The sequence below is a fragment of the Lissotriton helveticus genome, chromosome 11, assembly GCF_964261635.1.
Source record: "Lissotriton helveticus chromosome 11, aLisHel1.1, whole genome shotgun sequence".
Lineage (NCBI taxonomy): Eukaryota > Metazoa > Chordata > Amphibia > Caudata > Salamandridae > Lissotriton > Lissotriton helveticus.
The window spans coordinates 129,496,666-129,522,564 of NC_136072.1; positions in this window are offsets into that span (position 1 = coordinate 129,496,666).

A 25,899-nucleotide genomic window follows, 5' to 3' on the forward strand; every position below is an offset into this window, starting at 1 on the left:
CCGTCGACCTCAGTCATTAGCTGAATAATCCTGTTGTATAACCTGTTCTGGCGCCCGACCTCCGTGTGGCTGAAGCGTTGCTGAGCCTGATGGTGAATTCCCGGGACTTTTACCGGCTCGATAGACGGAGTTACACCGTGTTTCATTTTTCGGCCTAACCCAGCATGTGAGCCGGGGCCTCGAGTACTGGCCCAGCCGGGTTTCAGTTGAACAACATCGGCCGCGGGACTCGGGCAGAGTCCGGTCTTTCGAAGTGGAGGTTATCCTTGCCCGATCTGGATGGCGGTCAGGTGGTCTGGTTGACAATAAAGGAACAGTGACAAGACACGTCTGTGGCTGTGGGAGGGGGTCCCCGTCCCAGAGACCCGGGAGCGCCTCCCGGGTTCGACGGGCTGGGGTCCTCGCTCGCGGCGGCGGAGTATAGATCGCTGAATCGATGGGTCGCCCTCCGTTGCCGTCCGCTCCGCTCCTGCCTATTCCCCCGGAGTTGTCCGGCCATCTGGGGTAAAAGATTTGGTTTGATATCGAGCGAGAGGAGATGGATCGGACGGAGTGTGTGGTGTCACTGAGGACTGTAATGGCTGCCATCGGGGCACTTCACTCGCCAGTGGAAGCCATCGTCCACAAAATGATCGTTGCAGTTGAGACTGGGCGTTTGAGACCGGACTCTGATCCTTTGCAAGACCCGAAACCCGCTGAGTTCCCTGCGATGCATGTTTTAACGGAGAAAGAGGGCCCCGCGCAGAAAAAAGAATTGATGCCCTTGGTCAGCGCTCGAGTAACAACTTGCGAGCTTGAGATTTCTGAAAGCTCACTACATTCAACAGTGCTACCGATCGACATGGAACCACTCGATTCTTCACTCCTGGACAACTCCTTTACTACCTTCTGGATTGAACTAACATCTTTCTCCTCCCATGTAGTTTTACTACGTTCTCGGTGGGAGCAATATCGAAACTTACTGTCGGTGGGGGAGTATTTCTGTGTGGTTGGAGTTCTTAAAGACCTTACATTTTTTACTTGTTCCAGCTGCAATTGTTTTGCACTCCTTGGGCACCGTGACTCTTCTGTCAGTACAGTGGTTCTAACGGTGGGAGTTCGCAGGAAGGATCTGAAGGGCCAGGGATGAGCTTGACTGTCTGGGTCCGATATTAAGACTTCAATGGATACGGGATTTGCTACCTTTATTGATGCGGGAGGCTGGGCGGTATTCATGACTTCCCCTGTTTGGTTTTGCTAGTAATTCCTAATAATTTATTTTTGAATATATTGCAGGGGTCGTTTGCTTCTTACGGGGGGAGGGGAGACCGGGAGTCTGTATGACAAATTCCTCCTCCACTTTTCCTTTTTTGGGACTTAGTTAGATGGGGCGACAGGCACACTGCTAGTTGGGGTTAGGCGGAAGCCATATGCAGGGGTGCAGGGTGGGGGGAGGGGTGTTTGTTGTATTGTCTTTGTTTTGTTTCTATGTATCAAACTCTGAGTCAAATCCTGGTATTGGGTGCCTTCCTGAATGGTTATCCTGATTGGTGGGTGTACGGGTCCTAGGGGTGGGTGTGATATACGAGATCTTTCACAATGTCTTGCCTTTAACTGCTGCAAGCGGGTAGCGATCGATGTTTTGCTCACTGTTTCTATTGTGTTGCTCTTGACTACCACTCGATCCTTCCGTTTAAAAAAAAATCCTGTTCCTAATGGGTGGTGGAATTGTGAACAATGTCGATAAGATTGGACTGATAATTATTGTGTACTAGAAGATCGCACGCCATTTTAACCTGAGATTTATCTTTCACCGTACGGATTCTCCGTCTATTGCTTACCATATGTTTTGTATAAGTGTTGTTCATTCAGTGATATAAGGCATCTGCCGTTGGATTTTCTTGTTTTTCTTTCAATAATAAAAAGAAATATAAAAAAAAAGAAGTGAAATGGGGCTATAAGAGCCACAGTCAGTCGGAGGTTTCCCCGGTTTTAAAATTAAGACGACTGTGGCTTCACTCGACAACCCAGGAGGATCTTCACCCTTTAAGAGTATGCTGTTGAAAAGTCTCAACAACACTGGAATTATTGACTCTTTAAGTTGACGATATAGCTCTCCTGGAAGGCCATCAGGCCCTGTCGCCTTTCCTGTTTTAGAGAGATTGATCGCCTTTCTAACTTCGTCTTCAGTAATTTCGATATCCAAAGCAGCGTGTTGTTCATTCGTAAGACATGGTAAACAGATCTTATCAAGCCATTTTTTCCTTTTCTCAGGATCCTCAATGGTATCATTAGTATACATTGATTGGAAAAACTCATGAAAGGCCATTCCTATATCTACATTAGATGCCCGAGGCGATGTTTCCCCTTCGACGATAATCTGTTTGATATGGTTTCGTATCTGATCAGATTTTACTTTCCACGCGAGTAGCTTACCAGCACTTTCTCCGAACTCAAAGTGGGACATTTTACCCGCTTCCCATCTGCGAGCAATTCTCTCTTGAAGAACACTCTCCAGTTGTTTTTTAAGTGAATCTAGTTCTTCCAAATCTACCTTTAAATCACTTCCTGCTTGGGAGCTCAGATTTAATTGTACTCTGGCCATGTCTTCTTCTAACCCCTTGACATCATTTCTAAATGTCTTTTTCCTAAAGGAGGCACGATTAGTAATGCAGCCTCTCCAAAAGGCTTTCAGGGTGTCCCACACAACCGATATACTAGATTAATCTAAATTTGTCTTGACGAACTGAATACTCTCAAGATTGAGAAAATGTATCTCATCCTCCACTAGTAGAATGGTGCGGTCTAAAGACCATGATCTAAATTGTTGTTGCTGTGTTAGAGATAGGGTAAAAACTAGTGCAGAGTGGTCCGACAAGTGGGAAGGAAGATAATCTATGGATTTGATCAGATCCCTTAAGGTGTAACTAAACATTGCATAATCAATCCTAGATTTGTGATGGTATTTTAGGTTAATGAACGAAACCCCCGGTTGATCTCCTGCACGCTCTCTCCAGACATCTGAAAGACCCATCTGGCTCATTATACCCAAAAAGAGCTTGAAGTGATTTAGAGGGAACTGCTGCTCGTGACTTAGGTGATTTATCTAATGCAGGATTTAGAACAATATTAAAATCTCCTACCCAGATAATAGGATCAGGGAAGTCAATCAGATAGTTACGAATGATATCCAAACAGGAGGGATCATCTTGGTTAGGCCCGGAATAGACCACCAAAGTGATAACCAGATCCCTCAGTAGTGTTTTTAATATAAGCCATCTTCCACTAGAATCCTCCCTGCATTCCAATATTTGCGCCTTAGCTTGTTTTTTTATTAGAACCGTCACCCCTCTTATATTAGCTGATTGGTCAGTACAAACAAAGGCATCCACCCACTTCTGTTTTTTTAAGATTTCAGATAACTCTGCCTTTAATAGATGTGATTCCTGGATGGCAATGACCTGCGCCGGAGAATCTTTTAAATAGTGTAAAATTCTAGCTCTTCTGTTCTTCGTGCGCAGGCCATTGACATTCCAGGACAGAAATTGAATTAAAGCCATGATGGATTTTTCGTTGCAACCTTTAATGCCATCCCACCGGCCCAGGCCCAATCTGATTTTAGCCTACTTTTGTGGGTGACAAACAGCTTCTGCATTGTCTCCCAACGGAAGTCGAAACAGATAAAATCGCAATGGAGTATCGACAAATGAGGACATTTTATACTTATATCCCCAGTGCACCCCCCCACCCTTGGGAAACCCATCCCTCATTGCTATGGCCTGATGGAAGGCCACCTTCGCATCCCCCTGCTTCTACTGACCCCTCCCTTCCCCACCACTAATGATCTGCCATATAAGGCTGTTTAGAACTAGCAATATAGATTAAAACATGACTGAAACATAACTGAATTTGTAGCAACAATAATTCCAAAAATTACAACCCCCCCATCGATTTTAACATTGGGTTTTCAAGCCTTACAGGGTTTTCAATCTTCCTATTCCCCTCTTTTTCCTTTCTATCTTTCTTCCTTTCCCTTCAACCTTGTTTATTACGTGTTGTTTTTTTTCTTTTTTTATCTTCCCCTTTTATTCCTCTTTTTCTTCCTTTTCTTTCTTTTTTCTTCCTATTAGCCCCTATAATTTTTACCGATTTTGTTGTGTTTTTTTGTTTCCCTCTCTCTCGCTTCATCTTTTTTTTTTCTCCACCCCTCTAAATAAGGGTAGAAAGAGTGGTTAAGGCTAGAAGTAAAAAAAAGGGGAAAAGAGAGGACCAAACTACACTAATTACTTATTTATTCAGAAAGTTCCAATCATTCTTTCTCACGACTACTTAGGGATTCCAGTAGCTCATCAGCCTCATAGGGGATCTAATGTTAAACATTTTATTATTGTGCATGATCTTAAGAAAGGCAGGGAATCTCAACTGCGCTGTGGCACCCAGTGATCTGAACTTATTAAGCATGGGCGTAAAATCCGTTCTTCTTGCGGATTTTTCGGATTTTCGGCAAATTCGCAATCCGCGAACTCTCGCGAACTTGCCGAAAATTCGTAAAATCCGTGCGAAGCGGATTTTTTGCTTGGTCGCACTTGCCAACTAGAATACTATACAATTTCGCAGGAGTAAACACTTGCGAACACGTAGATGCGGCGGGCAGCGACAATCTCGCAATTGCGAGATTGCAAAATTTGCAATTTCGCACAAGAAATCCACCAGCAGGCAGCATAAACCTTGAAAATTATGATTTTTTTCAGAATAACTCCTCAGGGTGACATTTGCCTGCACTTTTTCTTTGCAAGGAGTCCATTTTGGGGGGGGGGGGTGGGAGGAAGGAAGTGTCCCACAGTCTCCAACTTCCTGTTCCTGTCCAGCAGGCTCCTCCCAGTGCTTTCTTCATGTGCTGGTCACTTTGATTTGGATCTTGACCTGGAAGGATTACTTTTTGTGGATGCTGCTGGATATTTGGATTTTTGCTAAACTGAAAGCACTCAGCAGGTGCAAAACTTCAATCTTATCATTAGTAACCATTCCCTGTAGTGCTTCCTGAGGGGCCCCTTCAGAGTTTATTTGCCTACTTGCAACTATTCTATGACCCTGCTCTGACCCTCACAGCAGGCTCAGAGAATAGCTACAAGTATACAACAAAGGTCCTGTTAAAAAAATTACACTGCAACAGAAAGCAATTACAGACAAAACTGAAAGCACTCAGCAGGTGCAAAAGTTCAATCTTATCATTAGTAACCATTCCCTGTAGTGCTTCCTGAGGGGCCCCCTCAGAGTTCAGTTGCCTACTTGCAACTATTCTATGACCCTGCTCCGACCCTCACAGCAGGCTCAGAGAATAGCTACAAGTAGGCCACAAAGGTCCTGTGAAAAAAAATTGCACTGCAACAGAAAGCAAATTACAGATAAGGAAGCAGGTGCCAGCCAGACTGGAAGTTTAAATTCAGTGACACATTAATCAACCCCAAATTAATTCATGTCAGTTGAAGCAGGGCAGGTGTGCTTGCTTTTTTTCACCCCCATAATCTACAGTGATAAACCAACCAGAGAGTGGCAGTGATGTACCAGAGGGTGGCATGGGTGTACCAGAGGGTGGCAGTGGTGAAACAGAGGGTGCTGTGAACCTGTGATGATGAACCAGACGTAGAACCAACATAGTCGCGGCCGTTGCGAGCCGACAAGTAAGTTCGCAATTGCGAACTGGTACACAACCCTCGCGAACTGGCAGAAATCCTTGCGAACACAAAACAAAACAAAAAATCCGCAAATTCGCGAGAGTTCGCGGATTTTGCGGATTGCTAATCCGTAAATACGCAAGTTCGCGGATTGCCAATTCGCAAAATCCGCCCATGCTTAGAACTTATCCATTCTCTGGCCCAGTTCCCATTGACGCTCCAAGGTCACTTTAGACAGATCCGAACGCACCTCATATGTGAAGTCTGGCCCCTTTAACGATTTCGCCTTCACTGCCAAGTTCAAAATCTTCTCCTTTACTGCGTAGGTAAGGAAGTTTATGAGGATCTTCCTCTGTTTAGCCCTGCCGGAGTTCAGCCAAAATGGATCCCTGTGGATCCTCTGGATGTCTTTTTCTAGGAACCCTACTGATTCTTTGAAATTCAGGGAGTCCTTAAGCAATGCCACAATATATGTCTTTAGGTTGCTCCCCTCCTTCCCCTCCGGTATCTTAAGGAGGCGTAGGTTATTCCTACGTGAGTTGTTTTCAAGTGACTCGAGTCTCTCTCTCAAGACATCGCCATCCCTGCGCAAAGCTTGAATTTTGACCTCAGCTGACCCTAGATTAGCTTTAAGGTGTTCAACAGAGCCCTCTAAGTTCTCAGTCCTTTCATTCAGTAAGTCCACTTTCTTTTCCAGAGCGTCGCATGATGCTCTAATCTCTGCAGAGAAAGCAAACCCCTGTTTTATGTTATTTTTTAATGAGAAAAAGAGGGCCTCTATTGAATTATCCTCCGCGCCTTCTCCTTCTCCCTGTTCACAAACAGCCTGAGTAGCAACCTCGGAAAAGATTTTAGTAGGTATGCTGGACGCTGGTAAGTCCTCGGGGCTGGTAATCATACTAGTTGGAATTGAGTGCAGCAGGATTAGGTATAGTAGCTGTGGCAACAGAGGTAGCTGTGATAGCACAGGTGGAAATAGAAGATGCGGTAAATAGCCCCATAGTTGGACTAGCAGGATTAGCCATCATGAAAGAGGTGGGGAGAGAGCCACTAAGGTTTTTCCCTAGAGCAGGAATACAGCCCTGTTCAGTGGATGCCTCTTGACTTGTGACGTTTAATATCTGGGGTTGCACTCTAAAAAAAGAGCGGAGAGAGGGAGTAACCCTAACAGCAGTAGCCTTAAAGAGGCCTTAACAGAGCCCTTGCTTATCGCTCCTTTAACACTCCTCCCCTTCACTGGGAAATTCTGGAAAGCAGTGTCGCACCCCGCTTGGGACTCTTCCCACTGCTGACCCCCTTTTGAACCAAGTTCTGGTGTACCGATGGAACTTCCTAGGACCCCAACATCTCATTCTATGCCACAAGCAGAACTGTCCAGCAGCCTCTTTTGTGTGCGTTTTTCACACTTTTCTTTCTTTTCCCCCCCTCCTTTGCGTGTAGTCGGCTTCGCTGTGGTACCTCCAGACTTCAGGGCTTTAACAGGTAAATGGACACAGGGGCTCTCTAACCAAGAAATATGGCCATTCTCACCGGCCTCAGCCTCGAAGCTCTGCTTAGCTCCCCAGCCGCCTCCTTCATCCTGGCCATCCGCCTTGCCTGCGGAAAAATCAAAAACCTTACTGGCTTTGGCTTTCGTGGATACAGGCTCACCGCGCTGGAGGTAGGCTCCGATTCCTCCTGTGCTGACGCTGCCTGAGCTCCCCCGGAGGAAACCGCGAGCCGCCGCTCTGGGACAGCTCCAGGGCGGCTCTATCCCAGCGCAGCAAGAGCAGGCTCGGAGGACCGGGACACATCCAGCAGACCACGCCACACCTCACCGTCGACGAGGGTAGATTTTTTTAGGCTTTGTTTCAGTAGTGCATGATCAGCCTAGAATGCGCTCCTTCGGTGGTGGAAGGTGGGGGAATGCAGAACTTGGACGCGCACCGCCGCTCAGCTAGCGGGCGCCATGTTTCCCCTTAATTGTGTAATCGACAGGAATCACGGCAGGGGGAGAGTTTTGTCAGTTCTTAAACATTTGGATTTGAAAAACAAATTTGGACAAATCACACATGATTAACTGTAAGCTAAATAGTAACACAGAAAGTATTTTCTATGGTTCAAACAGCATGAATTAGCATATTTTCAATATATAATAACAGGCCAAATAAATAGAAAAATAAACAATTTCATAATATCACACTAATAATAATTGTTTTTTGTTTTTTTTACAGATTTTCAAGATTGGAAAATGCACATGAACCAAGATCTATTCTGCTCAAAAGCGGAAATAGACATTTAAAATAAGGTGGCTATACTTATTGTAAGGAGACATTAACTGAGCCCAGGAGTCATTGGAGGTGTGTTGAACATTGTTCATCCCATTGCAGAGGCAACAAATGATTAACTTAAGGCCCATAAATGTAAGAATCAAAGCCTTATATATTGACAAAGTGCGTTAACAAACGCTTTAATTCAGCATTACCAGTTGAATAGAGGAACAATTAATTCGGATAAGCATACAATACAATCATACTTTTTCAAGATATCAGTTTCTAATATTGAACCTTATCTGAAATGATTAAGAAATCAACATGAAATTGCAAATGTTGATTAGGTTTAGGTTTCGCCTTATCTATTACGTTTATTTGCCCTACGAGTTGAATCCCACATAATTCCACTTTTTTGAGTCCGCGTGATAAAACTTTCTTGAAAGAACAATATGTACTTTATTTTCTTTAGTATTTTTTTATCTCTGTGAGAAGGAAATATATTATCCCAGTGTTAGAATTGCATAGGTTTAGGAGTTGCGGCCTTTCTTTTTTGTTTCTCTCAAATGTGGATTATTTTGATCAACTTCACTTGTATGTGAGGCTTCTGGGAGATTTTTGGTGTCAGCGTTCAAGCGCAGCAACAGTATTAATGGACCTGTTATTAATGTAGTATAGGCGGAGGTTGCTCAGGGAAAATTTGTCAAATGAGAATTTTTAATGTGTGCACAATATCTTTTTGATGTTTGTGAGTATGCCAACTGATTTTAGGATGTTAGAAAGTAGAATATTAATTTTGGGGGGACTCCTACTAACTTATTAACCCCTTCCATGCTCATGACGAGCTCAGCTCGTCATGCAGTGCACTGCTCCTGTGCTGATGACGAGCTGACCTTGTCATGAATAATGTAAAATCAGACTAGTCAGCACCCAGCTGGAATTGCCTTAGCACCAATGTGGTTAAACATAACTTGATTTGGCTTCAGCACGACTCTCGGGAAATCTCTGAACAACTCCAGTATCTATGTCACAAGCATCAGGCAATTCCATGGAGAAATTCATGTTGAGTTATTTCAGTGGCAAAAACGTTAAAGTCATGAAAATAGTGCCATACAATCTCCAATGTTGGATTTTGTAGCTGCCGAAGTTACTCTGCTGCTGGGATAGATTTGCCTCATGGCCTGGTAGAAGGGTTTACCTTCAGACGAATTCCCTTCTGTGGCATCAAAATCCATCAGCCGAACAAGACTGGAAGTTCTACACTATGCCAGGTACCATTACTGTGAGGTCCTGCTGAACCAGATTTCAGTGCAGCAAAAACCTCTGAGCAGGACAAACCTGGTTTTCGTCCCTGCTGAGAGAGCAACCTCCCTAGGCAAGACTCAGCGATTTGTTTCAGTCCCCCACAAGAGGTGGTGAAAAATATTAACCCCTTCGCAGCGGGGGTAATTCCCCCGCTGTGTTGGGGGGAGGGAGGGGCGCGCAGAGCGCCCATGTGCTCGTGATGAGCTGAGCTCGTCACGCAGCCCGGTGGCCGTGTGCTCATGACGTGCTCCTCGTCACAGCCACACCCGTTTCTGTAGGACGCTCGCACAGCGGGGGAATTATCCCCGCGTGCGAGCGTTGCGGCCGTTATGACGAGCTCAGCTCGTCATGAGCACACGGCCACCGTGCCTCATGACGAGCTGAGCTCTTCATGAGCACCCATGTGGTTAACTTCCACTTTTCTCTACCTGCTGGTAAAGTTTTTTGTGGCTATCTCCAGTTAGGACTCCTGCAGGGTCCAGGTCTTTGAGGTCAACTGTGCACTCTTAGCATCAGAAGTGCTTCTATTTTCTGTGTCCTTGAAGGAGGCATACAGGAGGTTAACTACTAGAATCTTGGAGAACAGTTCCACTCCCAGGTCCCAGCAGGAGTCAGGAGTCGCTTGAGTCCTTTTTTTCCATCAGGGCTTCCATCTTCAGATGTTATCTTCCCAGGCTTAAGAACATTTTAAATAGGTGTCAGTATGGTGTCAGTCTTTTTCCTTTTTCAGAATTTTCTCTTTGGTTTATTGCATAAAACCCTAACGGCCCTAAATCCAAGATGACTAACTACTTGTTCCATGTGTAGGGGCTGTGTGCTCACGCATAGCATTCCTTTATTAAGATTATGTGGTCTCTCATTTGCCAGGGTAAAAAGCTAGTTTCGCTCCTGCTGAGGTTACAGACAGAAGGTCTAGGATGGCCATAGGAACAACTAGATTATGCCAGCTGCGTTTGGTATCACTATAAGTGTAAAGACTGGCCAACTGCTAACTGTAACCCTGCCTACCACTCTCCATGATGACTAATCCAGGTCAGTTGTTGAGTTGTTGACAACACCTCTGCCTTCCTGAACCCAGAGGCCATCATATATTTCTGATAGGGGGTCAATAACTCCTATCCAGCAGTGTGCATTGAGCCTTTGGAGTGGAACTGAGTGACAATCCTCTCCTAAAACAGTCAACAGGCAGGCAGCAAAAAGTACACTTTTAAAACTTTTTTTTAACTTTTTCCACTGTTATCAAAAATCTAAAATCCCCTATGAATTAGATTTTCCAAGTTAATTGGAAACATTTTGTGAATCATTTTGCTAGTATTTTCCCAAGTGAAGACATAAAAGGAGGATTTTATTTACACCTAGGAATGTGTGTGGCAAATCCAGACATGCCTGCACTGTGAAAACAACCAGCTTTTGGGTATTGAGTCACTATGATGAAATGTTAGTCCCAATATAAAGCGTACCACTTTTTTTTAAATATATGAAGCACCCAGGTCTATGAGCTTAGAAGGTTTAGGGGTGATTTATTTCACGTATAAAAATAGATTTTCCTACAAGACAGAGGCATTTTTCCCTGCCTTGTGTCACTAGGTGCTTTTTATCTGAAGCCCAAACAGAAGACAGTGGTGCTCATTGGAGCTTTATGGTTTTTGTCATGATTTTGGGGGATATAAGTTTACACTGCAGCCTACATATGACACTTAACTTACATGACATTGGTTCATTGTCTGCGCCACCCACCTTGGCCTTAAAGTAAGTGAAATAAGCCAATTGGGTTAAGTCAGTTTTAACAGTACCATTTTACGACACAAAACATACTCTGTGGCACTGAACGAGTGTGTCACGGTGAACAAAGTTGTAATACAAGCAGAAATAGGAACCAGAATAAGCTGAAAAATACACAATTACTATGCAGAAAATGGCGGATTTCCAACACATGGTTATTGATTTGTACCGAAATAAACTTCTTTGATTCTGATACAGTGGCAGTTCCAATAATGTGGATTTCTTATTTAGGATTGCCTCTTATTATTTTGCAAAATGTAGTTCCCATTGACCTTCAGATTCAACTTTTGTTTAACTTCCTGCTTCGATTCTCAGCTATGTAATATACCTGGGAATCCACTTGGATTTAGTTTGATGGTGAAACGCCATCTCACAATCTGCATCGCCATTTGGTGTTGCAGCACGTGTGATGTAATTCATTTGATTTATTTATTTACTTACCTCCGTTCGGCCGTATGCCGGAGTTTACTACCCCCACCATGCCCCTCCCCCGCCCTTCCCCATTGCCCCGCAGCACTCCCTCAGGGAGCCGCCACTGCCTCACAGACAGAATGAATGAATGAATGAATATAAAACTTGTAAAGCGCTAACTTTGCCCAAGGGCGTCAAGGTGCTAACAGCAGAAGAAACATACAGGCAACAGAGGCACCCCATAACCATCGTCTGAGGAAACAGCCAGGTTTTTAACACCTTTCGAAAAAGAGTGTGTGAGCATTGTCCAGCAATTTCATCCGGAAGAGAGTTCCACAATTTAGCAGCAGTCGTTGAGAAGGATCTCCCGCCCCATCTCAGCCGCTTGGATCTGGGCACCGTAAGAAGATTCTTACTTGCAGACTTAAGGTTCCTAGAAGGGACATAATGATGAAATAATGCTTTAATGCCGTCCGGGCCCTGTCCATAATAGGCATTATGAGTAAGGCAGAGAGCTTTAAACATGACCCTACGATCGATTGGAAGCTAATACAGAGACCGAAGGGAGGATGAAACTGAATGATGTTTTGGCACATCAGTCACCAGCCTAACCGCAGCGTTTTGCACCAGCTGCAGATGCCACAGCTGCCCCCTTATTAATGCCCAGATAAAGGGCGGTGCAATATTCTAGTCTGGATAGTATTAAAGCAGCAACAACTTGTTTACGGACAGTGAGTGAAAGACACGATCTTCTTTATGATCCTTATAAGCCCGAAACAGGTAGCCACTGTCCTACTGATCTGTAAATTGAGGGACAGAGAATTGTCCAACAGGACTCCCAGGTTCTTACCATGGGAGACAGGGCCATGGCAAGTGCCCAAAGATTTGGGCCACCACTCCCCGGACCAAATGTTCGCCTTGTCCCCAAAAATGAGAACCTCCGTCTTCTCGCCATTCAATTTAAGATAGTTTTTGGCCATTCATGATGATACTGCCTGTATACAGTTTTTCAAATTGCAGGCAGCATCACTGATGTTATGAGTGATGGACACCGTGATCTGCGTGTCATCCGCATATGATAACACTTCCAGACCAAAGGATTTTACCACCTTTACTAGCGGGGCAACGTATATATTAAACAATGTAGGGCTCAAAGAAGAGCCCTGCGGCACACTGCATAGAAGGGGGTTGGGTCAGAGTAGAAATTTCCCAGTTTCACTGTTTGGGTCCACTCACTGAGAAAGGAGGCAAGAAGACTTGGAGCCGAGCCTCCGAACACTATCTCCCTGAGGCGATCCACAAGCCTGAGTGGGGAAAGGGTATCAAAAGCTGCGGTGAGGTCAAGTAGAATCAGCAGAGTAGTATGTCCTGCATCCACCTGTATGCGAATGTTATTAAGCACCGTGGTGAGCGCAGTTTCGGTGCTATGACCATTTCTGAAGCCATGTTGAGACCCATCAACGATTTGGTGGTCCCTTAAATAGGCACTCAGATGGAAATTTAGGTGGGATTCTAAGATTTTTGCTAGAACCGGCAGGAGAGAGATAGGTTGATAATTCTTCAGTTCCAGTGGGTGCAACTATGGCTTTTTTAAGAGTGACCTAACTACTTCCGCCTTCCAGGCCAAGGGATATTGCCCCTCCAATATAGCCAATTTAAGGACAGTGGTAAGATGTGGTAAAATGGCACCTTTTGCACTCTTTAGAACTTTCAAGGGACAAGAGTCCATTGGCGAGCCAGACTTAATTCCTTCTAATAAACGGTCTGTGCTCTCCAAAGACAGATTCGGAAAGGAAAGTAGGCTTAGGATCATGCTATTTCTGGACCTTTCCCCTAAGTCACTTTCATACTGAGTATCTGAGTCCTTATTAAGGTTTTGGGCTTCCAGTTGAGTGTATATGTCTTGGATCTTAGTGCAAAAGAAAGCTGCAAGCCTGTCACAGAGTTCCTGTGACTCCTCCCCATGGTCGGTAAATGTGGGAGTAATCAGGGAATTTACAATATTAAAAAGCTCTTTGGAAGATTTAATAGATTCGGAGACTTTAACAAAGAACCTACCCTTCTCCTCCAAAATGGCCGCCTTATATACCTTCAGACATTGTTTATGCAGGTCTCTGCCCGACAATGTATGCTCAGTGCGCCATAATCTTTCCTGCCTCCTACACTCCTGTCTCAGCTTGCGCAGTCTTTCAGAGAACCACGGAACTGAAAGGTCTTTTCCCTGCTGAGTAATGAGTTTTTAAGGGGGCTAAAGTATCCAACACTTCTACTAGCTTTTTGGATAGCTCAGTTGCCGCTAAGTTAGCACTTATGTGACCCGGAATATGAATATTTACCAAGGCGGTGGCAACATCCTCATTATTAATCAACTTCAAATTCCGTTTTTCAAGCGATTTCTTGTTTTCGGGTTGCGTGTCCCCCGACACCGAAACCCTCAAACTAAAAGGAATGGCGAACCCCGTCCAGGGTGTGGTCCGCCGTGTGGAAGGGGAGGGTGACCAATTGAGAAAAGCCACAGACATTCATAATTTCCAAAAGGGTTTGGGTATCATGATTTGCAAAATTCTCTAAATGAAAGTTAAAATCACCAAGAAGTGTGAAACTAGTTCTATCTAGATAGGGCTCCAAAAGCATACAGAAATCCTGAGTATCCTGATGCCCTAGATCCTGGTTGCCGATAGCAGAGCACTCCAGACCAACTTTCAGTGGAAAGGGTGTTAATAGAGAAATACTGTGCCTGATATTGATCGGCCGGTGATGTGAGCGGTTCCGAGCGACAGATAAAAGTATCCCTGCACAGAATGCCCAGTTCCCCCCCCCCCACGTCTGCCTTCTCTATCAAATCTTGTGAGGCAATATCTGTCAGGGAGACCCTCTACCAAATCAGGGACAGAGTAGTCGTTAGCCCATGTTTCTGTTATAAATACCCAATCAGGATTGCGTTGTGATACAAAATCTTTGAAGGCGACATTATTTTTAATCAAAGATCTAACATTTATGAGGAGCCCCAAGACTACCTTCACCGTGGCCTTGTTAATGACAGGGCTCTCCTCTTCTCCCTCCATAGTTCTGAAGTCACAAAACGCACAAAAGGAGGATCCTTTGTTGGCAAGAATATCAGGGTCCAAAGTCTGTGTGGAATGGGCTGTGGCCTTGCAAAAATCCAACAGTTCCTCTCTAGAGTACCTCAAAGTGGCAATTCAATCTGGTAAAAAAGATCCAGCATCCCTGGTGCCTGGCGTGGACTTGGCACGGACGGACGCAGATGGGCTTGCCCCTGGCGTGCCAGCGGTGCACCCGCTGCGTGCGTCCGCTGCGCGGCAGGCAGGGTATGCGCTTTTTATAGGTTTCAGCACTAGAGCACTAACCCAGCTGTCTCCGCCCCACGCCAGCCGGCCAAGGAGCAATGGAGCCTCCTGCACCCTCCACAGCAAACGATAACAACCGCGGTGGAACGGGGTGCGAGGAGGGGCTTCTAACAACAAGGAGACTGCTCCCAATCGCGTGAGTACAGAGTCAAAACAATTTATGTGCAGGGGAAAAGGAAACTTTTAAGAATCACAGAAATTATTAAAATCACAGCAGCATACGGTTATTAAAAATCAAGTTTATCAGCAGAGATCCCCCCAGCGTGGCAAATCAAAGTGCACTAACGTGTCTGCCTGCAGCCGCTGTGCGGCAGGCAGGGCATGCGCTTTTTATAGGTTTCGGCACTAGAGCGCTAACCCAGCTGTCTCCGCCCCACGCCAGCCGGCCGATGAGCAATGGAGCCTCCTGCACCCTCCACAGCAAATGAAAAGGGGGGGCCCTCGGCCCCCCCGCACGCATGGCGGCGCGGCGACCGTCGCCCCCCCTTTCCCCTGATGGTGTCTCTCGGTGGTGGGGGCGGGCCCTTGGGGGCGCGACCCACCACCGATTGGCTGGAGGCCTCCCTGACCCGGATACAAGGAAAAAGGTCCGGGTCAGGGGGGGCGGGCTACATGAGGGGCGGGCCAGGGGGCGTGCCCCCCCCGCCTGGCCCCTCGGGAATAAAGAGGTGGGGAGCGCCCAGGAGACCCCCTTGTCCCTGGACGCTCCCTCGCAGTACGGTGTGCCCCGCGCTCGGGGCTTCTTTGTTTTGTGATTTTTTCCCGCTTTATTTTGCAGGTGTAACGGAGCGGTCCCTTGGAGCCAGCCGTCGTGGGATTGCCAGGATCGGCATCGGCCTGAGACGCGAGGCGGCAGTTTTGGACTTTCCCCTTTTGTCCTTGCAGGGTCGTCAGCGGAGGACGCGAGGCGGCAGCAGAGGTGCCAGGACGTCGCCGAGGGACGAAGGAAAGAAAGGCGCCAGCTCATTTTCGGTGTGCGCACGAAGGGAGAAGGTATTTGTTGGCGCGGGGGAGGGCAGGGACGAGCAGCGGGCCAGCTCACGTCGGAGGTGTGCTCCGGGACGGGGTAAGGCTGCGGGTGTATTGAGCGGCTGTTCCTGGGATTACTAGACCGGCAATAGTACAAACCGCATAGATAACGCGGTAAAGCGGCTGTTCCTGGGATTACTAGACCGGCAATAGTACAAACCGCATAGATAACGCGGTAAAAAGTAAGTAAAGCCGCGGGTGTATTGAGCGGCTGTTTGGCTACGATACCGGTGTAGTTTAAACCGCATAGATAACGCGGTACAAGGAAGGGTTTTCCCGCCTCGTTAAGGCAGAGCGTCACGCCTGAAGCTAAGCAGGGTCGATCAGGGCAGGACCTGGAGGGGAGACCCGAAGATAGTGGGGCTTAGTATTTTGTCTAATTTAAAAGCGTGCAATATCATACAAGTAGAAATTTTAATTGTCGTGTGAATTTAACGAATGCTACTTATGTTTAAAAGATAAAGCGAAGTGCCCTGTGTACATTTGTAGGTAAAAAGAGGGGCAATTTCTTACAAATGTTATTGCTTTAATTAGTAAGTAATTTTTTATTCATGTCATTGCACAAGGTGTACAGTGCAGGGGAATAAGTGCAGTTCCTGGTCCAATATTGTCCCGACCTTGAAGGAGGGTAGTTTTTTGTATTGTGCTGATATAAGGTGTTTTAGTGGCACACAGCAACAGTGAGGTGGACGGGGGGTTGCAATTGTCCTCTGTATTATAACTGGGTTTTCCGAAATCTGCTCCTGCTTTATTACACGGTGATAATACATTTCTCAATTCCAGGCAATCTTAGCGACAGCATTTCACTCGGGACAGGACCTAAGGGCATTCAGCACGCACCGTGGTGTGGACCGGGACTACTGATCACTATCGCCGGCGAGGACGCAGGACTGGTCGGTAAGAGGGGTACGGGGGGCTAGCATTCATTGCTCCTGGTGGCCGCCGGGTGGGTCTACATTAGGTTTACTCACCCCCTTACATAAGCGGACAAGCCGCTGGTGTTGCGGTCGCCGTTGCATGGTGCTGAAAGCCCCCTGGTGACCCTCCATCAGAAAGGTACACAAGGTTGGCCTGTCGTGATATTAGGAGAGTAGGCAGCTGGTTGTGGGGTTTTTTTATCATGCCAGGTCCGCGGGGTGGTAAAGGTGGGTCCAACATGGAGGCTATGATGCGGGCCATGATGCGTGAGATGGGTGAAATTAAACAGCGGCTAGGGAAGGTAGATGAGCTGGAAGCACGTTTTAATGCAAAGCATGATGATGCCCCTGGCCCATCGGGTAGGCCTATCCGCCAGAGGGTGGCACCATTGCCAAGGGGGGATTTTGTTACCCCACCTAGGAAGTCTAAGTCCAAGAGACCCAGGTATGCTGCACCCGCCCCAGGGCCAGTAGAGCCGGTACCTGCCGTGCCGCTGTCGGCCGTCCCACCCCCGCATATACCTATGCCTAAACCCCCTGCCCCCGTGGTGCCGGTGCCTGTAGGTCCACCAGGAGACGCAGCGTCCGCTCCCCCACCGGTGCCCACAATCCCGGCTGCAGGCTTGCCACACCCGGCACCCGCCTTGCCTACTGCGCCGGTACCACTGGGCATAACCCCAGTGGTACCTGTTGTCCCGGGTGGGAATCTAGATTCAATGCCCCCGGAATTGTTGTCCCAGATAACGGCCTTGATGCCATGGCTCCAAAAAGGGGGAGCTTTCCCAAATTCTGCAGATCATGCAGCAGAGGCGGCGAGGTTTGTAGAAAAAATCAAATCGGCAGCGGTCGCCGACAGTGTTGCATTGCCAGTATCTTCTCCCCTTGCAGGTCCAAGTCTTCCCCAGCCGGACGGATCTAATGGGCAGCCGGCCCCGGTGCCCGCACTTGGTAAGGAAGTGGCATTGCCGCTCTTGGGGGACGGTGTTCTACCTTCCAGGAGTGAGAATTTGGCTCAACATGTGTCGTTAGCTGTGAAGGAGATGGTTTGGGCGGATAAATATGTATATATTTATTCTTTGTTGTTAGATAATAGAGAAATGGAGCATGCAAAAACACTGAAGGAGTGGATGCACCCAAGCGAATGGAGGGTGCAGTGTGCTAGATTTAGGGTTGAGGAAACTCTGATCAACTGGATGAAGGCTTGGGCTGTATTCACTGCTATTAAAGCTGAACGACCTCCAGATTTACAGGCGCCATTGGCATGCTACTCGAGCAGGATTGTGGGGTGGAGTGAACAGTATTCTGGGGAGGCATGGAAAGGGTATGATGTGAATTTCAGGAAAGCATTGGAATTTAATAGCACATTGGCATGGGACACGGTGGACTCCATGTCTTGGCATAAACAGTTCTCAGATAATGCACCCCCCCCTCAGTTCTCCGGTTCAGTCAAGGTGTTCTCTGCTAGACCTCAACAGCCCTTTCGGCCCCCGCAAACGAGTGAGGTGCCTGGGAAGTTTAGGGCCAGTGGGGCAGAGAAAAAAGGGGTGTGCTGGGATTTTAATAGGCGCACCTGCACCAGGGGCGCGTGTAAGTTTAGACATGCATGTTCCTCCTGTGGTCACCCCTCTCATCCAGAAACTGCCTGTAGGTCCAAGCAGGGAAACACGGGACAGAGGGGTAGGGGAAAGCCATTGTAAGACAAACCGGTTAGGCGCCCCCACCCCAGTGGATGTGGTGGCAATGATTCCATGGTTGAACAGATACCCGGACCACACATCGGCCACCCTACTCCAAGAAGGTTTTTCTAAAGGCTTTAGGATCCCGGCAGCGGGATACACAGGCAGCACGCACTGTAAAAACCAGTTGTCGGTAAAACACAATCCAGCTGTGGTGGCCGCCAAGATTGACAAGGAGCTATCGTTAGGCAGGATAGCTGGCCCTTTCACTGAAGTGCCGGTACCTAATTTTGTGTGTTCCCCATTAGGAGTTGTCCCCAAAAAGGAGAAAGGGCAATTCAGATTGATCCACAACCTGTCAGCACCTATGGGGGCGTCACTGAATGATGCCATTGACGAGGGGATCTGTAGCGTTAAGTACGCCTCTTTTGATCAGGCTGTTAACTTATTACAGGCCACGGGACCCAGGGCGCTAATGGCGAAATCAGACATAGAATCAGCCTTTCGCCTCCTCCCGGTACACCCAGCGGATCAACATCTCTTGGGCTTCACCTTTGGGGATATGTTCTACATGGATAAATGCATGCCCATGGGTTGTTCTATATCTTGTGCTTACTTTGAGATGTTTAGCTCTTTTCTTGAATGGGCCATGAGACAGGTGACGGGCCATCAGCAGGTCATGCATTATTTGGATGATTTCCTTTTCCTGGGTACAGCGGGATCTCAGGAGTGTGCACTGGCATTGCAGGAATTTTGCGTGCTCATGCGGGCTTTTGGTGTCCCGCTTGCGCCCGGGAAGACGGTTGGCCCGACCACCTGCTTAGAATTCCTCGGCATTGAGATTGATTCAGTGGAGGGATGTTTTAGATTGCCTAGGGACAAGGTGGACAAATTCAAAACAGCGCTACATTTATGCCTACGGAAAGATAAGGTCACCCTGCAGCAATTACAGGAGGTGGTAGGGCAATTGAACTTCGCACTGAGGATCATCCCCATGGCTCGCCCTTTCTCTCGCTCCATTGCTCAAGCAATGAAGGGGCTGAGGGAGAAGCACCACCGCACTCGGCTATCGTCTGAAATTCGCCAGGATATGCTTATATGGATGGCATTCCTAGAGGATTTTAACGGCAGGGTGGTCTGGCCCGGCCCGCTCACAACATCAGCAGAGTTGGGCCTGTGGACTGATGCTGCCGGTAGTGTGGGCTTTGGCGCCATCCTAGGGAACAGGTGGGTCGCTCAACAGTGGCCGGAGGTATGGAGAACATGGGGTCTGACCACCAATATTGGCTTCCTGGAACTCTTCCCAATATGGGTGGCATTGATGGTCTGGCCCGAACACCTATGTAATCAATCAGTGGTGTTTTGGTCAGACAACATGACGGTTGTGGAATGTATCAACCAGCAGGGAGCACGGTGTCCTTTCATACTTCGTCTGATCAAAGAAATTGTTTTGCAGTGCCTTAAATGGAATGTCGTTTTTAAGGCCAAACATGTCCCTGGTGTTCTGAACAATGCAGCTGACTCCCTCTCTCGCTTCAAAATGCAGGTTTTCAGGGAGCATCTTCCTACAGCAGACCCCTCGCCAGCGCACTTCCCAGCAGTACTTTGGCAGATTGGTGCCCCAGATTACAGGACCTCGTGGTCGCTAGCCTAGCCCCCTGGACCAAGACGGCTTACGAAGGGGCGTTTTTGTCTTACTGTTCCTTTTTGGGGCAACAATGGGAGGTGCTATGGGCGCAGGAGGATGGCTTTGCGGCCTATTTAGAATGGATGCATAAGGAGGGGCGCTCGGTGGCAGCGGCAAACAGACATAGGGCAGCGGTGTCATTCTACGCTCAAGCTAGGGGCTTGCGTGATCCCACTAATACCTTTATGGTGCGTAAGGCTTTGAGGGGTTGGCGCCGTATTCAGGGCCATCATAAAGATAAGAGGAAGCCCATAGGATTAGCGCGGCTGACAGCTTTACTGGGCGCGCTGGACACTGTTTGTAGCTCGGAGTGGGAGGTGCTTCTTTTTAAGGCAGCATTTTCCTTGGCATTCTACGGGGCGCTGAGAATTAGCGAACTTGTGGCAGGCTCCAAGTCAGACCTACTGGGCGGCTTGCAAAGGGCTAGTGTGAGGATAAGGGATGACACCATGTGGGTGACTATTCAGAAGTCAAAGACCGACCAGGAATCTAGGGGCCACACCATAGTCCTCCAACGGGCCCCCACCAACCCTTGCTGCCCAGTGAGGCACGTGGAATTATTGCACGGGCTGCTGGTGGGCACAGCGGGCAGGGCACTGCTCTGTCATGCTGACGGTAACCCCTTGACCAGGTATCAATTCAGGAGGGTATTGGAGATGGTGGTCAAGAAAGCAGGTCTTGACCCTAAAGAGTTTGGCTCTCATTCCTTTAGGATTGGGGCAGCAACTGAGGCGGTGGCGGGGGGCCTCCCAGTGGAGAGAGTGAAGACAATTGGGAGATGGTCCTCAGAATGCTACAAACGTTAAGTACGAATTGACATGCTGTGATTACATGGCACTCACGCTTGGTTTGTTTCCGCTCTCTTACAGTTTCTCAGACCTGTTACGCAGGGGAGGAATTTGTCGTCGGGCACCAACAACATACATCAGCACGGAGCTGCAGCCAGGAAACAATGAAGAAAAGTGTTTGGATTGTGGGTCACTCCTATGTAAGACGAGCAGAATGCGTATTTATGTCAGGTGACAGGGGGAAAAGGGCGGCGCAACTGGGGTTGGACATCACGTTCTTCGGGAGAGGGGGGTTGTGTCTCAACCAGTTTAGGGGCTTCTTCCAGGGGCTTTTAGCGCGCCGGCAATCTCCCCCGTCAGTGGTGATACTTCACCTGGGGGAGAATGATTTGGCCACACTGGGAAGGTGCATTCTGATCGAGGAGATTATCTCAACGGCGGGGTGGATGGCCAGGACTTGCCCGGGTTGCACACTAGTATGGTCGCAACTCATACCCCGATTACAGTGGCGGGGGGGGGATTCGGTCAGGGCGTTGAATCACTCGGTAAAGAGGATCAACACACGGTTGGATAGGTTGTTTCGAGCCCCCCTGTTACAGTCAATACCTCATGGGTGTATCTGGGGCGACAGGTATTACTTGAGGGACGGAGTTCACTTAAATGAGGAAGGGACTGTCTTGCGGGCTGACAATATCTGGGCCTGGTTAGAGGGATTTGCAAGTAGGAGGGTTCCTTAGGTAGGGGCTAGAGGGGGGAGGCCAGATCGTCGGTTAACAATGCTGGCCTGTGGCGGTAAGGTCATTATCGGTGAGCACATATTTGAGGTCTGAGGGGGCGGGCATCATCCTATGGAGGTTCCCGCCCAGGGGGAGGGGCCTGCGGGCCACTCCTAGAACTCCAGGGGCAAGGAATTCATGCTGCAAAGGAGCGCGGGTAGGAGTAGTTCACGCTTTCCTTAGGCTGGTAGCCACCCCGCGCGCGTGGACTCATGACGTCACCGGATGGCGCAGAGTAAGGGCCCTCCTTTAGTGGGTAAATGGAGTTCAGGGCGTAGACCGGGCAATTCCCGGGGTAACACTGCGCATGCGCACGTCTCTAGGGGAGGCGCAGCTTGTAGGACCTGACACCGGTAGTGACCTTGCCATATGGCCAGAAATGTACAAAAATCAAGATGAGGATGTTAGACTCGGTTAGGAAACAACATGTATTAGAGTTTTGTTAAGGTCAGGCTCTCAAACTTGTTGAAAAAATTGTATCTAATGTCCTGCTGATTTTTGTATAAATTGTTGATCATGCAATTAAAACCTTTTTTAATTTCATATCTTAATAAATACGGCCGGGCGACTAGCGCCCGCCTTCCAAAAAGTAAAGAAGTCTCGTGTCCACGTTTCTGGGTGTTGGGTGCCGGTTTGGGGGGGAGGCGGCAGCTAGTCGCTGACCATGTGAAAAGGGGGGGCCCTCGGCCCCCCCGCACGCATGGCGGCGCGGCGACCGTCGCCCCCCCTTTCCCCTGATGGTGTCTCTCGGTGGTGGGGGCGGGCCCTTGGGGGCGCGACCCACCACCGATTGGCTGGAGGCCTCCCTGACCCGGATACAAGGAAAAAGGTCCGGGTCAGGGGGGGCGGGCTACATGAGGGGCGGGCCGAGGGGGCGTGCCCCCCCCTGCCTGGCCCCTCGGGAATAAAGAGGTGGGGAGCGCCCAGGAGACCCCCTTGTCCCTGGACGCTCCCTCGCAGTACGGTGTGCCCCGCGCTCGGGGCTTCTTTGTTTTCCCACCCACCATCCCTTGGAACAATAGTCTTGTGGCATTCATTATGTCTGGTATAATGGTAAGTTTTGAAGGTATTGTTCACATGTCTTACATGGTAGTAGAAATGGTTCTGTCGGTATATTTTGATGATGCTTTTCTTTAGGAATTTTTTCCCTTTTAGCAAAACTGTGTGTGAAGTAATTTTCTTTGATGCCAAGTGTGTTTAGGCCTTTTTTCCCTTTGTAGCTGTACTGTGATACTATTATTTATTAGCCAGTGTAGCTGTCCTTTAGAATTTTTTCCATAGGTCGTCGTATTTATTAGGTATGGGGCATGCGGTAAGGTCATTATCGGTGAGCACATATTTGAGGTCTGAGGGGGCGGGCATCATCCTATGGAGGTTCCCGCCCAGGGGGAGGGGCCTGCGGGCCACTCCTAGAACTCCAGGGGCAAGGTAATTCATGCTGCAAAGGAGCGCGGGTAGGAGTAGTTCACGCTTTCCTTAGGCTGGTAGCCACCCCGCGCGCGTGGACTCATGACGTCACCGGATGGCGCAGAGTAAGGGCCCTCCTTTAGTGGGTAAATGGAGTTCAGGGCGTAGACCGGGCAATTCCCGGGGTAACACTGCGCATGCGCACGTCTCTAGGGGAGGCGCAGCTTGTAGGACCTGACACCGGTAGTGACCTTGCCATATGGCCAGAAATGTACAAAAATCAAGATGAGGATGTTAGACTCGGTTAGGAAACAACATGTATTAGAGTTTTGTTAAGGTCAGGCTCTCAAACTTGTTGAAAAAATTGTATCTAATGTCCTGCTGATTTTTGTATAAATTGTTGATCATGCAATTAAAACCTTTTTTAATTTCATATCTTAATAAATACGGCCGGGCGACTAGCGCCCGCCTTCCAAAAAGTAAAGAAGTCTCGTGTCCACGTTTCTGGGTGTTGGGTGCCGGTTTGGGGGGGAGGCGGCAGCTAGTCGCTGACCATGCGATAACAACCGCGGTGGAACGGGGTGCGAGGAGGTGCTTCTAACAACAAGGAGACTGCTCCCAATTGCATGAGTACAGAGTCAAAACAATTTATGTGCAGGGGAAAAGGAAACTTTTAAAATCACAGAAAGTGTTAAAATCACAGCAGCAGATGGTAATAAAAAATCGAGGTTATCAGCAGAGCATTTTCCTCCTAAGCACAGCCCAGGGTTTCTGGGTTGTGACCTCTCACAGACAACCTCCCAGAAGGTCTTTGCATGCATCTTATTCTTTGTGTTTGATGGACTGACATATAATAAACTGAAGAGGCCGATCAGAATGACACTGTGGGCACCTGGCACTTCTCCCACCAAAGCTTGGTGATTGGCTGAACACTTAGCAGACATAAACAAGTTCTCTCACAGAGAAAAGTAGGTTTTTGTGCAGACAGAGACAGTGGAGCTCTGCCACAAACAGACCTCATTATCTTGTAGAGCTGAACTCACTCCTCTGCAGATAGAGCTGAGCTCCATAACAGATGCAGAAAAGTCTCTGCATACATTGCACAGAAACCCATGCACAGATAAAGAAGAGACTGTGTACCCATAGGTAATTTCCTTCATTGAGCTGGAGCAGAGTTCCTGCTTTTATAAGGGCTGTGGCCCTGGCCCGACAAAGCTAAGCTCATTCAAGTATGCAGCTGAGCTCCATTGCAGTGCTGAGCCCCTTTGCAGACATGGGTCGAGGTAAGCCAGTTCACAGATATTCTGTGAGAGTATCATACATCGCTTACCCAGATTGATCTTCCACATGGGCTGTTTCTGATAGGGAGTGAGGAGAAGAAGGAAGGAGGGGGGATGACCGTGAGAGACAAGGTAGATAGTAAAAGCAAATTAAGCATGTGTGAGAATATGGACAGTGTTAGAAATGGGGATCTCTAGTTGGCAGTGGCTTTATTTTATTTATTATTTTATTTTATTTATGCATTTTTATATAGCGCGGACTTTACCCGAAGGCGTCAGAGCGCTTCACAAAAGGAACAGAAAATTACAAGTGAACAAATTACAAAAGCAGACGATAAGTTACATGAGGTAAAAGTGACAAATGTGAGCAAACAAAATACATGAGGTAGCAAACAGTGCAATACAGGAGGAGAGAGTGACAAGTGTGCAGGTTACAAGAGAAAACAAAGTACATTTAGAGGTAATAAACTGCAATATATGCTAGACACAGAGGCACAAGAACAAACGTTACGTAGGTAATGGTGGCACTTGTGCAAGTATCAAAAGCAAACAAAATGTGAGAGGTAGCAAACAGTGTGTTACCAGAGAAAAGTGGCGTGTGCATGTTACAAAAGAGAACCAAACACCGATACAAGTATAATACTGCAATAAATGGCATACACTCCAACCACACAAACGCACTGGGAAGGCACTTCCATAGTCATGGAGAATATAGTTTTCAGTGATGCGAGGTCTTCCTTCAGATAATAGAAAGGGCGTGAATTACTTTAGGAGGTGTCTGTGGAGGAGGAGAACTTTGAGGTCCGTTATGAAGACCTGGGAGGAGGTGGTGGTCCGGAGCTGAGGCGGAAGTGAGTTCCATATTCTCACCGCTTTGCTTGAGAAAGATTGGGCCATCGATCTTTCCTTCTTGAAAGTGGGAGGTTCAAGCAGTAGATTGTCCGCATTACGTGATGGTCTAGAGCCTCCAGAGAGTTTCAGTTTATTCGCCAGGTAGCGAGGACAGGAGGAGTGCAAGGATTTGTGGGTAATGCAGGCAGTCTTGTAGATAGCTCTAGCCTTGATGGGAAGCCAGCGGAGGGTGGATAACATTGGTGTGATGTAGTCGCTTCTTTTGGCCCCATAAATGAAACGAGCTGCTGAATGGAAAACAGATCTAAGGGGGGACAAGTGGGATTTGGGGAGGCCAGTAAGAAGAGAATTGCAGTAGTCCAGTCTGGAGAGGACCAGCGATTGCACCAGGGTTTTAAGGTCCTGCTCCGGGAAAAAGCGATGTGGGAGATTAGATTGAGTTTTTTGTCGAGTATGGCACCAAGGGATTTTGCGCTGTCGACAATGATGGGTTTATTGTTAAGTAGATTCATCTGATCCATCCATGATTGAACCGGGGGAGGAGAGAGTGAGGAGGAGAGGAGGAGGAATTCAGTTTTGGAGGGATTCAGAATCAGTTGATGAGTAGACATCCAGTTTTGAATGGAGTCGAGAGTGGAGCTTAGGCTGGAGAGATCGTGTGTGGAGGCAACCTTGAGGTAGATTTGAGTGTCATCTGCATAGAGATGATAGTGGATCC